This window comes from Brachycentrus maculatus, unplaced genomic scaffold (genome assembly GCF_059751285.1).
Source record: "Brachycentrus maculatus isolate JH-2025_06_01 unplaced genomic scaffold, ASM5975128v1 h1tg000620l, whole genome shotgun sequence".
Lineage (NCBI taxonomy): Eukaryota > Metazoa > Arthropoda > Insecta > Trichoptera > Brachycentridae > Brachycentrus > Brachycentrus maculatus.
Genome location: NW_028281358.1, coordinates 725439 through 742916, shown reverse-complemented (window position 1 = coordinate 742916; position 17478 = coordinate 725439). Strand labels below are relative to the sequence as shown.

Below are 17478 nucleotides of genomic sequence, written 5' to 3'. Positions count from 1 at the left end.
AAGCAGGTATCGGGTAAGCAGGAACCAGCAGTAGGTACAGCAGACTGCCGGCTGCCGTTGCCGCGACCCGCAGTGGGCGGACCTGCTCGCGAGGCCTACTGGGGGAGGAGTGCTACACTGTCCGCTTCATATTCTGCAACAACCGACTAATTCATCGCGTTATCTATTTATTTACATACAAACAATTACAAAATATGCACCATGTTATCCAGCGTTGAGGGCACATTGAAATTCTGAAGTTACTGTATGCTAAATATTAGACAGAATGATAACAATGATGCGGATTACACTGTACATTAGACATCTGTAGTATTTTTTCACAATTAATAATGGAAACAAATTAGAGTTTGAATATAATGCATACAAATATTGCGCCATATAATTCCAATTAAAAATCGTTAATTGAAGATTTATGATTTTACCTTTGTTTTCATTTTTATTATTATTTGTTTTATAAGCAAACGGATAATGGCACTTTCAAGCTGTGTTACAATCTTTTATTCATATGTTTTTAAAAGTTGAAAGTAAGTTTTTTATTATTTTTTTATTAATGAATTATTTTCATAAATCATAAATGATCGCGTATAGCATAGAGGATATTGTGATTTGCAAATAATTTAGCGTGACAAACACCTATTAATATTCTAACCAAGTGACATCGACATGATTCAAATGAAATGTTGGCTTGCAAAGTGAATATTATCAACTGTTTCCACGTTGGAAACTTTTGGTTTTATAGATTTAAGATTTATGATATTTGCAGAATTCGATGTTGTGATTATCTGTAGCGTGCTAAGAACCAGTAAAGCACCACTAGATAAATCGTCTATCTGTCTGGAGTTAGTACTGTGTTAGTGGATGTCAGATCCAGCACTGGGCCCTACACGCTACCACTGTTGGATCTCCAATCGTTAGTGAGGTCCCGTTGTTGACAGCTTATTATTCATAGCAGTGTTCCTCGACACTTTATATTTATTACGTGACGTTATTTATGCATTTCCATCGATATGTTATGGTAACGTTTGCGTGTTATCCAACTACACCTTTGTCGACCACTTCCTCCTTTGTTCTCCCATTCCCATTTATAGGTGCAATGGTTTGAGATAAGCGGGCACTGCACTGGGCAATGTACTGGGGTGAGCCACTCTTCAGGATTCAAAATGTATTTTAACAAAAACTTAGAAAAGGTATTACGGATTACGTAAAATTCTGACCAAAAACTTCAGTAAAGTTTTGTATTTTTTTCATTTAAAATGTTTTAAGCTGATCCGTGATCCGTGAGGACCCTTATCTTCACTTTTGTATCAGGGATGTACCTTCCTCATCGAACAACTATTTTCAAGGAACCACTCAGTTGTAAGCGTTCTTCCTACGTTGATGGACTGATGTCAGCAACATCTTTGAGAGGATGAAGATCTGCAATAAATGATTATTAAAAAATGTACAGTCAGGGTGTGGATGATTTTTCAGCCGTTCACATGTAACTATGTATTTTTCTCAGTTCAATAAATCTATATTGGGCATAATAATACAATATTGACATAACGTTTTGTGGCTGACCGCATTGCAATTCATTAAGTATTCCGAGTAATTTGTTATATCAATGAATATTAATTTGAATAATAAAGCAATAGGCGGGGATCAATTATCATTATAAGATCACGTTCGGTTTAAAATCTAGCCGAGTGGTTGTGTGTCGTTTTATGAGCTATAACCGATTGCGACAGGTTTGGAGTTAGGGCACGCTGTATCTTGTACAAAGCAAATACAGGTATAACTTCGTTTAGTTCGGATAATTCGTTTGAAAACGGACTCTTCAATGTTTAAATTCATTATTTTCAATTCGTGTTAAAGTTTTTAAAGTTCGGTGCAATGAACTTCAAAAAACCAATGGGAATTATTTTACCTACATATGTTTTCGTACTTCCCTTACATTGCTTGGCTAGACCTGCTTCGTCGGCATATTCCTTAACATTTTTGATATTGTAGCTCTTCTTAAACTTACAGTGAGTGCATTCTCTTTCGTTGTTATTTTTATAGCTCGCGATTTGCTATATTAGCGAATGTACCAGAGTTTCTAGTAGGGGTTCTCCCCTCTGATTCGATCGCCTCAAGTCTGAATGAGACATTCTTGTAGTATATCTGTCCGAATTATAATCCTTCCCGTGTATGGAGGACCCGACACCGGACACCGGGCTCCGGGCTCCGGGCTCCGGGCTCTGGCACCCGGGACTGCAGAATTACAGACCGTCGATCCTAATCCTAATGAGTGGGAGCTTTTAATACTTGCCAAACGAGCTCCGACATGTTAATCTGGAATGGGCTCGGAAATGCCACAAGTCAGTAGATATACTCCAAAACCCTTCCATTATTATCAAAAGTACTCGAGTGCTTTATTTAAAGTTTGTGAAAATAGCTTCACAAAAACATTTAATCACTGACAAATTAATATTTTTAAGTAAGAATAAATATATAAGTAAGAATAACATATCGATTTCGATATGTTTTTGATGATCATCGAAACATAAATAGAATAAATGAAGAAAGAAAAAAATGTTCGCGGTCTCTAATCAATTTCCTTCCCTTTTTATGAATGGTCAATGGTACTTTAAAATTAAACCTTTTCTTGGTGTCAATGTTTTTAATAGAGAGGCGGAGAGTAATCATGCATTATCATGAACGATATTCGACTGTGCGTTTATCATGAAATGTTGATGTTTTTTATGAACTGATTTTTAAAATCTGTTCTATTCGAGTATTGCGCAAATCATGCATGCAATATTCAAACCACACGATATACTTTAACATGCATCATTAACCCATCAAATTTCAAGAGTGCAGTAAGGTATATCTACCGTAGTAGAAAGATTGTGAAATACTATGTGTGATTGAACACGAATATCAGTATCCATCTTAATTAGTTTACTTACCCAACAATTTCAATCACGATTTTTACATGTAACTTTACAAATTAGGTCCACAAAAACACCGGAAACCTAAAATATGTAGATATTGGTACATAAAGCGAATGTATATTTCTAGGTAAAAGGAAATTCCTACGTACTGTGTGAGCAATATTACTTACATGTGTGTTCTCCCAATGTTCTTACATTTTACAATTTAAAATCTATGTTAAAATGCATAGATAGGGAGATTGTATCTTTATAAATTGGGTAGTTACGGTGTAAATATTCAATAAATAAAGAACTCGTAGCAGAAAGTCAGAAGATGTCATAGAGCAGAAACTAAAACTGCCGATCAGATGACATATGAAACACTGATAAGCTACTTTGTATACTGTAGTTGGTTTACCCAGTTCCGCGTTATTGTAGATTCCACGAAGATGATAGCGACCGGTTACAGACGGGTTATGTTTACTAATAAAATAATACTATTTTAAATGGTTATTACGAACTTTTATTGCCACTTAGTTTCGGAGTAAAATTATTTTCGGTCATATAACATACGAGTATATCGATAAATTTACAATTTACACAAACTAATAAAAATAACTGTCGAGGAATAGTTGCTATACAATATAATTGTTAATATGAGCGTAACTCGAGAAGACTGCTGGAATTAGGTTTATATTGCAATGGTAAGTATACTGAAGAGGAAAATCTGCATACTTCCAGCCGAGATGATGCATTTCAATTTAAAACGTGGGTATTGGATTACATAGAGGGAACAGTTTATGATTCAAGTGGGTTGGTACATGTGTGCGTATAGTCGATAAAGAAATATTTAAGAATTACGCTGTCGAGAAGTTCGTTTATCTTTTTATACATGATCAGGATTATGATATTTTTTAGTAATGCGCGTAAAATACGATCTAAATACATATTGTTTATTAGTTCACTGTGACTTGTCCATTGTTTATTTTTTATTCGTTTATACTTGATACCCTGCTTAGATCTTACTTTTCTTCCCGCTTTATCTCATATCCTTATATTTTTTTGTCGCTATAGAATGTACTTTTTTAAAGAAACTTTTATACTCGATCTGTAATGGCTAAGCATTTCAACAAATCTGTTCGAGTAAACAAATAAAGTCTAAACATCAGTTTGCTTAAATATGATGATATATAATATATACAAGACACAGCATACCAAAGAATGCGGTATTTTTTTGTTGAACTGCGAGTTGTTCTAGTAAGTTCGTTTCAGTTATGTGACGTGACCCTCAATAATCGTGAATATTTTCTCATACTCTGGAATTTTAAAATGAGCTTAATCACATCAATTAAATAATGTAAGTTTATTAGCAATAAATGCAGTCGGCTTAACCGAGACAACTTATCTGGACAAGGTTACGGCGGCCAATTGAAACCTATAAGAATTTGGCTGGCCGTGACTTGACAACGAGAGGAAAGATAGCAATTCTTCCTCCGTCTTCAGAAATTAGCTTTTCGAACATTTTCATCTTCAACAATGATCACGAGTATCTTGAATGATTCACTTCTTCGTATGAATGAAATGTCTCGAGACACTGACTACTCTCCTTTAACTGTCACTACCAACGGAAGACCTTCGAGTGAGAACTGACAATGTATCACATTACGTCAGAACGGTGTTGAACATTCAGACTCTGCGAGCTCGCGTCCCACATACAAACGCAAACAATAATTGTACTCAAATATCTCTCGTTCTTATGTTCTAAAGTAAAGCACTCCTCGTTGAGAACTTGCTACATCTGTAATGTGAAATCCTTAAACAGATACTATGTTTGGTGATTCAGTTCACGTTCTGCGGATGAGCCGCGAGACTACCCGTATTAAGTCAATGAAGGGCCGAGGGGGCCAATAATAATACCGAGAGATTACTGAGGAATGAACAGAATGTTGGTGTATATTTAGTTGGTAAAGTGTTTGCGCCACCACACGTGTAATAAATCAGGCCCTTGTAGTTTATATTCATACGATTACTCATGGTCCTAAGATAAGTAATTTGAGCACTTCAAGTTATAGTACATATGTTTGTACCGTACTAAACACCAACTAAGTATCGGAACGTACTGTATGTGACGTGATTGATCTATTCCTAATTATAGGTCCAAATCAAAACCTAAAGAGAGATGGATCACAGTTCTTTGAATATTTTTCACTCTTTCTACAGTTTCGTATTATTCTTGTTCTTTGTCTCAGCTGCATAATTTTGAAATAATTATAATACTTGAATGTATAATATTATTACAAGTATATTAGTCTTTGTTCTGACGAGTGTTCAAAGAATTGGTCATGCTCAAAATATTGTACCATTTTTTAAATAACATTTTATTATGAATTCTATCAAAATTTTAGCATTACAAATTAACAATAAGTATGGTATGTCCTCGGTAAAGCGTTGAATATTCGCATTGAGAGTCGCAATTTTTCACCGACAAATAATGAATGGAAAAAATCGTGACTCTGTGTTTGGATATGACAAAACGGCGACCCAGAAGGGGACCTCGGAGTAATAGGGGTCAATGGAGGGAAGTGGGCTGAGAGAGGTAAGATAGAAGAATAGTGTAGACTCAGGGGAGTGCTACCTTATTGGTCTCTTAGTGGTAACTAACAAAAAATCAAACACCGATCCCGCAAAACTTATTGTAAATAGGATCTCACCTAACTCTCTTATTTTCCTTTCTTCCTTCTCGTTCACAGTCTGAGTCTTAGTTGAATTTAGAGCTGAATTGATTAAATTAACTTTTTAGACTTCAGGTTCAGGTGTAAAATCAATTGGCTCTAAAGTGGTGAACTAGTCGTCGCAAATAATGCAATCTTCTACACGAATTCTTAACTTAAGGTGAAGTCAGATGTTTGGCTTCTTGTTGAGGATCCTGACTCCTAACGATCCCGTTTTCTATTATATGGTTTAATGTGGGTACTATGTGCTATCGTATTAATATGTGTGTACAGTGAGTAATTAGTGAAGTACGTAGGAGGAAGGGAATGGAGTAGATCACGACGCGTGACGGAATGTTGAAATGCAATTATGTTTAATAACATAATTATTGTTAGTTTAGTTTGTCATACAATTCCAATCTGTAATCGAAATTAATACCGTCCATTTGTAGCAAGTAGTGAGAAGTGAGTATAGGTGAAACGAGTGGGTGGAATGTCTAAACACTTAACATAAATTTGACTTAAAAGTCATCGCATTATATAATATAATTTTCTTGGAAATTGCTAAACGTATTTTATCATAATCGGTTTTAATAATATCCATGAATAGAATATTTCACCATGAGGTCTATTGTATCTATTATACATATAAAGTGTGTTTGAATAAACAAAAAATGCTTACGAAAGGCGATATACTGACCCAAAAATTAAACTCATTCAGAGTTGGAGTTGAACCATTGTAAGCAACGATTTTTTTTCTTCTTCTTTTTGTGTCTCTCCAACTACGTGTGGAATCCAGGTCCACTTCCTTACCTCGTGGAGTCAGGACTTCCTCTTGAGCTCTTCACATTCTGGGTTCTATTATTCTTATAGAACCGTCATGCCTCATGTCCCAGGTACCTAATCATTCCTTCGCTCGATTAAGATCAGCTTCCCGTTTTCCTGACTCTACATACTACGTATTTATTTATTCGCACTTCACTAGCGCATAGAGCACCGAATTTAAACGAGGCAATATTAGATCTCTCTATGGTTAGAAGAATATGCTTTGTTTTAAATGAACTAACTTATAAATTTTGGCCATTACCTAACTCCTGATGTCTAATTTCCGTCATTTCAATTAATTATTTGTAAGAAATATTTTTACAAATGCGGCTAGTACAATCTTAATTATATTATTATTGTCTTTGTTTTACCAGAATGTGGTACTTATAAATTACTGTAATTCAATCTAGCTGTAATTTAGCATTCGTTTAATTTTGTAACATTATTAAATATGGAGTTGGTAACGGAAATTAGATGCAAAATATAATTTGTTGTGTAACGGTTTTCATAATATTATACACAACTTTCAATTTGTCAAATTTGGTTTGATCTTTCTTAACCATTTCTGAAATCTGAATGTTCCCATATCGAAACGGTTTTGAAGCACCGCACGGGTCTGTTGGGCCGTTGAATAAGGCTCGGCGATAAATTTATGCTTGTAAAGTCTATATAAGGCATTATTGGTAGGTAAACAACAATCTTGGGAGTTACAAAAGACGCGGAAAAACTATAGTAAGAGTAATATCAGATATTATAAAGTCTTCATAGTTCCTTTGTCTATGCGCTGGCGCTGCCTTGCTATCTGAAGAAAGACATCGCGGCAATGTTGCGGACCTGCGTTCGTCAGTTGAACGCTTTCGATTTGAGACTGATAGTTTTTATGTGGACATATTTGATTTAATTCTCTGACTATTGTTTGTCCTTTCGAGCGTATTCTTAATAATATTACGATAACCGAAGAGCCTACGATGGGTTGTTCTGCAGCACACATGACAATGTCTTAGGTCTAGGGCTAATATAGGCTGGACTGTGTTCCGGTGTCCTGGATTTTTGTACCCGGATATGCTACGAGATCCTATGCATCATTCGTTAGATTTGGATAAGGAAAAAACAGATAAATATACATTTATTTAATTTACATAAGCTATGAACATCATTACCAAAATTATTTATCTTGCTTTCCACGAAACTTGTAGTTTATAACTCAAAAGCTTGGACAGAGTCATAGATTTGATTTATATAGATTTATCAATCATAAATCTGCACAGCACGTTTGAGATGATTCAAATAGATCGATTGAGGAATGTTTGAGGATCAGCTTATACCGAGATCGCAGAAACGTTGCACTATTCACAGCACAGCGGAATGAAGTGTTGCTCGTCCCGGGGCTACCACGACATCTCGTGAACCTAACCTCACCTCGCTCACTAACCACCTAACCTAATACGACATCTCCGTAAAGTGACTACAAGGAAGACATAAAACATTATTGCTGTTGTTATTCGGTTTTGTAATAAGATCGCTGCGTAATTTAGCATGATCGTTCTCATTATCCCGAATAAAAATTAGCTGCACTATAAGATTTCTCTTATCTTACCCGGATGCTGTGGTGCACAGGGAACTGTAATTCACTGTTACAATGATCATCTTGATCGTAAAATACATATAAGTGAGGTCATCAGTATCAATCTCATGAATCAATCTTCAGCTAATTTCTGGTGACGAATTATTAACATAAATTGTAGGTATGGTTAGTACCTAACCTTTACTACATAGCAATCCGATTTCTTCGTCAAGAAAATCACTAGTGATAATACGTAGTGCTTTTGTATGATAATACATGTAAAAAATAAATAATAATGAATTTTAAATCGGAAAAATAAATCACCTTACTTCATGTTCAATTTGCTCTTTGAAAAGGCGGATTTCTACCTTTTTTTGTATTTCATTTCGGAAGGAAGATTATTCAGATAATTTATATAGTATAATATGCCTACTTTAATTTTCTAAATTTCTTGAAGGACTTTGTACACATTACCAGTAACTTTTCCGACTGCAACCCCTGTTCTATTCCTCCTCCGTTTCCTTACCCATATGCCCTTCGCCGTGTGGTCTTACTTACCTCGAATGTATCCCAGCGAATATTTTACTCTTAGATCCAATTAACTAGGGCTAAAGTTTACTTCTTATAATTAACGATCGAGTTAACAATGCATCGATCCGGTGCGGTACTCTATGCACCGTTGAGTGCGGTCATAAAATATTACTTTAGATATTATATTCTGCCATCGCCGTTACATAAATATAAGATAAAATTGTTCGTCTCAATACCAATTTTACATTATTTTTTCATCGGTCAATGTCTGAAATAAGTGCAAAAAAAAAACAAATACAAGATTGAATAAATTTGCATTCAAATGTCACATTCATAATACGTTGCAAAATATACATTTAAATTTACCTTGAATTAGAGATTTCCTTGTATGCAAATGTTTTTTAAAATCCGAGAGTTCTAAATAATGAAAATATATATTTATACTTCTTCTTCTTCGTATTGGGGATACAAAACTTGTTCCGGGAGGACATCTCATAACCTGACTTCAAAATCCGACTTTTTATTGAAATTTCTCGCGAAATTACTATAGGTTCTGTAATTTGATTTGATCAGGTCGGAATTATTGACCCGGGATTTGGCAGAAGTGACGCAGTGTGATGAGTATATCGGATGCCGGTACCGGGGTAACAGATTACGTAGGAGGCATAGCCGGTACCAGTGTTGCTCTTATGCTCTTTTGGACGCTTGACAATCGCGTTGGAAATAATCCTCTTTAGGGAGGACAACTCGTCAATTCTTTCCTTCTGTCCGCAAAAAGTCCAAATTCCTCTTGGATCAGATTTCTCTCCAGTTATAGTACATTCGATTAAATTCGAGCCAGTGAAGAAGTCATTTTCATTTTGTTCCTGCGCGCGGATGGCATGGATATCAGATAGATACGAGAGAGCTCCTTCAGGCTGCTTTTGTCGTCGCAGATAGGATTAATCGGATGCGGTAGCAAGCCGCGCAGGGAGCCGGTAGCAGGGTAGCAGGGCGCGAAGGAGGTAGCGGCGGTACCCGGTACCCGGCGCGCAGCGCGCAGAGCGCAGTGCGCTGGGCACAGCGCGGCCTCGCGCCGCACGCGGCACTCGAGGTGGGCAGGGGCAGCGCTCCCTATATGGCCAGCCCGCGGACCTTGTATCACTTCGGTCGGCCGTTGCGACACCTAACAGCGGAGGACCTTCACAGCCGACATCCGAGATTAGGGACGACCAGACTCATTCAGCCACAACGTGAGCTGCATCATTTGCATTGTTGTACTACTATCTACAATTTCTGTGCAGGTACTCGTGTAATTCACAAAAGAAATTCACACGATGCGATGTTACAAATATACACAATATTCTTGCAAATATTGATATTGGATTTTTTTGTTTACTTGGTCTGTGTTTTATTCCCTTTTTTGTGTGTCAAATATTACGGTGTTATCTTCATGGTATATCCGCATACATGGTGTAGTGGTTAGCGTGTTGGTCTACCGTGTTGGAGGTCCTGGATTAGATTCCCAGGGGGGAAATATTGTTATTTATTTATTTACATACTTATTGGTTTATCATCGACTGTCAAACGATGGTAGTATGTGTTCGTTGTCGAGTTTTCGGTTTGATGTTTCCGTATACAGAATTTTGAAATCGGGCTATTACGATATTTAAAGTAAATTGAAAATAAGAAATTTCAAGCAAAATACATGAATAATCAGGGTTAAATCGCGACCATTTTTGGATAATAGATCGATACCACATTACCGCATTGTGTCCACTTTTAAAACCTTTGTATTAAAAGGTTTTAAAAGTGAACAAAATAATATATACGTAGATATATCAATATCCAGGAAGTCTAATGAAATATTGTAGAATGGGCGTAACCAAATGGATGTTTAATTACCTATTTTCGTGTTTTGTTTTAAAATCGATTATGAATGCATTCCTGATTGGTGCCAAATTACTGTTATATATATATATATATATATATATATATATATATATATATATATATATATATATATATATATATATATATATATATATATATATATATATATACATATATATATATATATATATATATATATATATATATATATATATATTTCCGTTCGGTGGAAAAATAGGAACCTTAGAGTGTCGACTTATTTCAGGAATGTAGCAACACCTATTAAAAGGTGCTGCTACAATACAGGGTAAACCATATGGCAACTGGAAGTATAATGGCGGTATTCAAGTTCTTATACTAAATGTTTATAAAATGAAGGATTAACCAGATCCTCTCCAACCGCACCCAACCGTTTATTATTTTACTTAGATATTATTCTTCAACAGTAAATTAACAACTTAAAAACCAGTTGACGATCGGTATTGTTAGAAAATAAACTAATACCGAAGAGAGATTTTAAAGATCAAAACGAAATCGCATGATTATTTGTTGTTTTAGTATTACTATTAGATGACGGAATCCCTATTGAAAAAATAAACGTGACTAGTTACTGGCAGTGGCTAGGTACAGGTACTATACGGTTTACCCTGTTATAATATAATAATGATTACAGCCGATGCAGGTTATGCAAAATAGTTGCAGTTGGAGCACATTTCGTCTTATTTTATATCCTTCGGGACATGAGCAGTGTTTTTATCGTGAATTAAATACAAAACAACGCCAATTATTTATTGGTTCCGAGTAAAACGATTACTTATAATGAATTAACTTACCTTTTATATAAATCAAAATGGCAGTAAATTGTCGTTTTTTATACATACTTATTAGAAATAACTTAGTTGGTGTAAGAAGGAATTGAACATTCTCATCAAATAGACAAATTGACAATCTTCGCTGCTATTCCCCTTTTCTAATCTGCTGTTCCACCTCCATTCCGTTTCCCATATAGCAGTGATGTCTTTCACCCTGACTCCTTTACATACCAACGTTATCTCAATCTCATTAAATAAATTGTATTATACTCCTATATTTACGAATATGGAGCGCAGGATTGATCACGATGCTGTCATACGAGAAAACAATCGTTTCTACGTCATCGTCCTCTTCATTGTCGGTTTCATTTATCTTCTTATTCGTCTTTGGTTCCTTTCAATTAGCCTTCTTAACTTTCTTCTTTCCCTCATGAAAAATACTCCTTTTTGTCGTCAGTCCAATCATTAGCGCATTGCAGTGCATACTTACTAAAATTATTACTTCCTAAAACTGACTTCTAAAATCGAAATCAAGAGAGATTGACGATAGGTAAAGAGGTTTCTTCTGCAGGCCGAAACCCGGAGGCATCACCGCTCTCCACAGCTCAGAATGTCAACATACGGGTATCGCATGCGTTACCGATAGTAATACCTGTAATCAAATCTGACATTGACATACTTCGCTTCATCCTCGTTTTCGATTTCCTTCTCTAGTCTCTACCATTTCACCTTTCGACATATCGTGAAATGTAATACAGGTAAGAGAAGACGGCACGTCGACGCGCGTGTTGCTGTCGTGTCAGTTTGTTTTGCGACGTATTTGCATATCTAATTGATAATGGCTTCGGCCCGTTTCCGTATTTTTTCCTACAGATTACGCGTGGTTTCCAAGGCTCTATTAAGTAGGAACTACTAATTACGATTATAAACAGCGCACTATAAGTATTTACGAATCTTCCGATTGGTAAAGTCGGTCCGGGTGTGAATCAGTCTGGTCGTGACGCCGTGGATAGTCGGGTCGTGACCTTCCTCCGGCTGCATGCTCTATGGGCCATCTGCCACGTGTCCTTCACGCTGAATTGGGGCCACATCAGAACTCTATCGACTTGCCATTGTTACGTTTACTCTGTATTGTCATCCGCGTTCTGCTACCTCGTGTACTTTTATAAAGGGTCCGCCAAATAACTTTTTTTTTTTGAAAATGCTATAAAAAAAATCGAGTGTAGCTTCGGCTGTGTGGCACGTAGCGCCGTCCTGTTGAAACCAAATGTTGCCAATATCCTCCTCTTCAATTTTTGTGAACAAAAATCCGTTCAACATGGCCCGATAACGATCGCCATTGACTGTAACGGCCACTCCTTGCTCATTTTCAAAGAAAAATGGCCCAATTATGCCTCTGGACCAAAATCCGCACCAAACAGTGACTCGTTTTGGGTGTACCGGCTTTTCAATGTATGCGTGCGGGTTTTCTGTGCCCCAAATACGACAATTTTGCTTGTTTACATACCCGCCAAGATCAAAATGAGCTTCATCCGAAAAGATGATTTTTTTGGCAAAATCGGCATCTTCTGTAAGTCGATCGCAGGCCCACTCAGCGAAGCGAAAACGCATTGGATGGTCAGTTGGCTTCAACTCCTGAACCAATTGGACTTTGTATGGCGTCATACCAAGGTCTTTATGCAAAATTCGTCTCAATGATGTCTCCGAAATGTTCAATTGTTGAGAACGACGGTGAATTGATGTTGATGGCGCTTCACGCACACTTTCTGCCACAACATCGATATTCTCGGGTGTACGCACTGTTTTTGGCTTTTCACGCTTTGGTTTATCGATGAGGATGCCAGTTTCTTTCACTTTTTTCACAAGATAACGAACATACGGAGCTGACGGTGCTTCTCTTCTTCCAAAAACCGTACGCAATTTTCGCACACATTCTGCAACATTACCATGATTTTCAAAGTAATGTCGCAATATTTCCCAGCGTTGTTCAAGCGTATACACAACCATATTCGCTCAGCGGAAGGATAAAACTAATTATCTGTCAAATCAGACATGAGCTAAGTGTTACCATTCACGAAATAAGCACTAGTTGAAAAAAAAAACTTTAGATGGCGGACCCTATATATTACACGTGATCCTCGAGATACGGCGTGTTGCATTTTTTGCACAAATTTTTGCACCAAATCCACTCTTTTGCGGTGATGCGCCTTGTGATTCATACTATTTTAAAGCATTGAATACAATTATTAGGAGTAAGATTAGCATTGATCACAATTCCTAGGGGCCTAGTTAAAAAAATACGTTTAATATTATCCTGGATCAGTACCTAATCCTGAAAAAATCTGCAACCAAAACACACTAAGCCCGAGGTCCGTTCGTATAATCAAAGCTTTTACAGTGGATTTGTGGTTTCTATCGCTTACGAACTGCCGTCTGTCTCCTTCCTCCTTGCTCCTACCTCGTGATATCGCGCGGCGTGCATGTAATGTGTGGTATGTGGTGTATATATAGTATGCATTGTTATCCCTTTATGGATAATGCACTTGGCCACGTGACTAAAGCGCTGACGTGACACGACACCACCTGTCGGTGCAGTAACATCCACACGGCCATTGTTTCGCCTCAACCAATAAATCTGGGGACGATAGCATCGCAGTCGGGTTAGCTAAACATAGGGGAAGATGGTTATGTAAATGGTTTTCTTCTTCTTCCTAGGAGGCCTTTTGGGGTTCAATGTTAGAAATATGCCTCTCCTTTGGTTTCCGATGCTCTTGCCCCTGAGGACAGATCAGCCCAAACTGTCTATGGACTGCTGAAGTCGATAGATGGTTTCAGGTGATGTTTTTTCGGATATCAGCCCTAAAGTGGGTTTTTAAGGTTTCCGAGTCCTGCTGTCCGAATGATTGATAAATATGAATATGATAATTATTTAAACCGAAGGGTGAGAGGCAACTAACAAGATGTCGCGTCACATTCAGTTTGGCGATGGAGAATGTCACATTATAATTAATTTATGAATAAAAAATAGGAATTGTTGATTGATGTATTGTAAAAAGGTGTACACAGATAATATGTTAAAACTTATTACGATTAAAGCTATCGGAATAAAGTATTGTGAAATAAAAAGCTAAAATAGAAATATGACGCGTGCGAAGAGAATTCCTTTGTTTCCCATTTCGTACAGTCCGAGAGACAACTTACACATAGTTTCATGCAGGAACAAACACCATTTGGCAAATACAAGAAACACGAAACTCAATAGTTATGTCAAGGAATATTTCATTTATCTATGTAAACTAACAAAGTTAAGTTGTTCAATAACATCCAAACACAGAAAATCAACACAGATATTTTAAATTTCAGAGTTCTGCATTAGAGACCCGCATAGTAGATCACATTGTGAATTGGTTTAGTGAACCAAAGCTCTTAAAATGTACTCTGCAAACGCTACTACACTCATTTGTAAATGCTAAAAATGTACAGCAATTTTAAAACTTCTTATCATTTTTGAACAATTTTTTATCAATATATATATAAGTATTAGAAATAAAAATACTTTGTGTTTTGATCCACTCACATTTTTATTAACCAACTAGTTTCGGCAACAACCTGTTGCCCTCTTCAGGGTTTAATTTATGACTAAACATATATTCCACAAAGTTAATGCTTTCAATATTTAAAACATAATTTTTCATCAACTTAAAAATCTCATGCCTGAATTGATTTAACTTTTTGACACCCTTTCCCGAGACTTCTTTGTTTTGATTACTAAGCCAATTTAGTTCAGACTTATTTTGTAATTATTTCCTATATGTACGAGTATATTTGGATAGTTTGTGCGAGTTTTACGTTTACATCAACCAGCTAGTGTATTTTCCCATGGGCCCACCCACGAAAAATAAAATGCAGTTTATAAAAGAAAAATAGCTCCTAAGCTATTTTTCTTTCTTCGATTCTTTTAGATCTTCTTAGCCTTGGTTTTCCAAGGATTGTTACCGATATATTATATCGTGTGTTTATATTGTATACGTCTAAGGAGATTGAATTTTAATAACTCGACACTGGCTCTAACACCCAAGATGGGTGAAAAGCCATTAAAAAGAAGAAGAAGAGTTTGAATTTTTGACCAAGATGCAACGCTCCTAACCAGTTTACAATATACTCGCACATACCATGCACCACTACATGCGTGGATAATAACTGCATATTATTTACCTGTTGTACACTGTGCTTCTTATTGCATCACGTTTGTTTTGCATAAACAAATGCCCCAATCCGTGTCCAATGGCTCGCATCTCGCAATCCACCATTATTTTGTATAGAATGTGTGTTTATTTGTTTATGAGCGTGTAGCAATAGCCTGCCAGTCAAAAACACCCATATTTTAGTTGCAGGTTTTCTAATTTACTCATCATAAACCTATCCATAAATATTTACCGCGATTTCTTCGTCTTAATGATTTAGATTTCAGCAGCTATGATTTAATTTCGGTATCTTACTAATCAAACACGGAGAGTGGTGTTTGAAATATTACTAGAAAATCAAGTACTAAATTAGTTCTCGAACCTGTCCCTTCAGCTAGACGCACTTCCGACACACTTTTATTTCCAGAAATAGACCATTTAAGTTCTCCTTGCAGTTTATTTCAGTATTTAAAGCATTAATAACACAACTTCTAAAAGTGGTGCGAGCTTTTTGGGAAAGGAATAAATACTCGCAGCACGTGCGGACATTGCCGCCAAAATTTGTCACAGGGTCGGCACTTTTAATATTTTTCACTCTCTCGTCTTCTAGTTTGTAAACAAAGTTGACTGAGCTGGTATTCCATACAGAAGTTATTATGTAGTTTAATAAACGTTGACCTTTATTTAATAAAAATAAATATTCTGGAATGATTTTTTCGATAACTTGGAAATTCTGACAATGTGGGTCGACAAAACATTTAAAAATGCCAAAGTTATTAAAAATAGAAAGAAGTTATCCATATACATTTGTAGATTAATCGGTAACTGCAGAATAGGATCCCAGCACTGGCCTAAAATAAAGTTGAAATATTCCTGAATCGTGTCAATCAAGGATCAACTTTGTGGAAAACAATATATACTAGTATTATTGAACTTATCGAATCTTAATTAAATATTTTCGCACCTTTAGAAACGAGAATCTATATACCTACTCTGTATGTTTCTTAAGTAGTATCGTGTTTTTAATAAATTCAAATATTATTGAGTTTAATAGTTTCTTTTGTTATAAAATATGTCGAAACTGTTTAAAAAGGTAAAGTTATATACGATCATGAATTTATGTGGTCGTATCCTAGAATTAGAAAAAAAATAAATCTAAATAATTTTTCGGGTATGAGCCTAATAATAATTATAATATTAATATTAGTATTAGCGTTTTTATTTATTATTTATGCGTCTATTTGTGACAATCCTAAGTCAAATTTTGGAGCGTACCGTCGAGTTCTAGTTAGGGTGTACGATCGACAGTTGACAGCCCTGTCGCGTTACCCGAACGGAAGCGTTCACCAGTAATTCGACGGAAAGCCATTTCTACAGCGGAAGTCGTCACCTTGTTCCCCAAATTGGGCGGCAAAAGCCGTACTAGAAGGTAACTGTTCCCGCGAGGACACGGCCCATACTGACTAGCGCGTACGGGGATACCGCGTATTGTATCCACTGTTCTCTGACAGTTAGCGATATGTCGTGTCGCTTGGATCTGTACAGGCATAGAGCCGTGTGTGGCTAATGCAGCAGTGCAACAGTCGGAGCGGTGAATGGCGACAGCGCCGAATGACAATTCGATACTAATACAGATGTTCCACTTCATTACAAGGCTGGCGGTGCATGGAGCTGCAATCCTTCACGGTGATTACACTAAGTACCTACGGAGTATCACATTACTAAACAATCAAGTTGGAATTAATAGAACAGAGGATAACGTCTAATAACAAACGTTAGAACCTGGACGCCAGTGGTGGTCTCGTCTTGTACACGTGCTTCGCCGTCTATAGAATACTCATTGGTAAATAATTATAAAAATATCATCTATTGTAATTTATGACTTCTGACCCGTGGGTAATGTTTTTTCCTCGCGAGCAGAGAAACTCGATTGAATCAGCCACTCTTTGTTATTGAAAATATCCGTGTTTTCCAACTCTTTCTAATTCTTCATAAAGTCACTGAGGTTAATTTTCAATCGTTTTTTTAGACAAAACGCTTGTCATTGTTTCAATAGTTTATTGGTAAGTTTTTATCTCAAAACAT

The 17478-nt window shown here is 36.4% G+C and overlaps 1 protein-coding gene across 2 annotated transcripts in view; it reads left to right on the top strand.

Annotated features, from left to right (window-relative positions):
* The window catches only part of form3 (FH2 domain-containing protein formin 3), a 68064-nt gene that overhangs the window by 22682 nt on the left and 27904 nt on the right, over nucleotides 1-17478 (top strand). The window contains exon 1 of one of the 2 annotated variants that reach the window (XM_088273934.1): nucleotides 17018-17079. The exons of the other annotated variant lie outside the window; for it this stretch is intronic. The gene's annotated coding sequence lies outside the window, so the exon portion shown is untranslated. Of the gene's footprint in view, nucleotides 1-17017; nucleotides 17080-17478 lie in introns of those variants that run through there. 2 annotated transcript variants of the gene reach the window in all.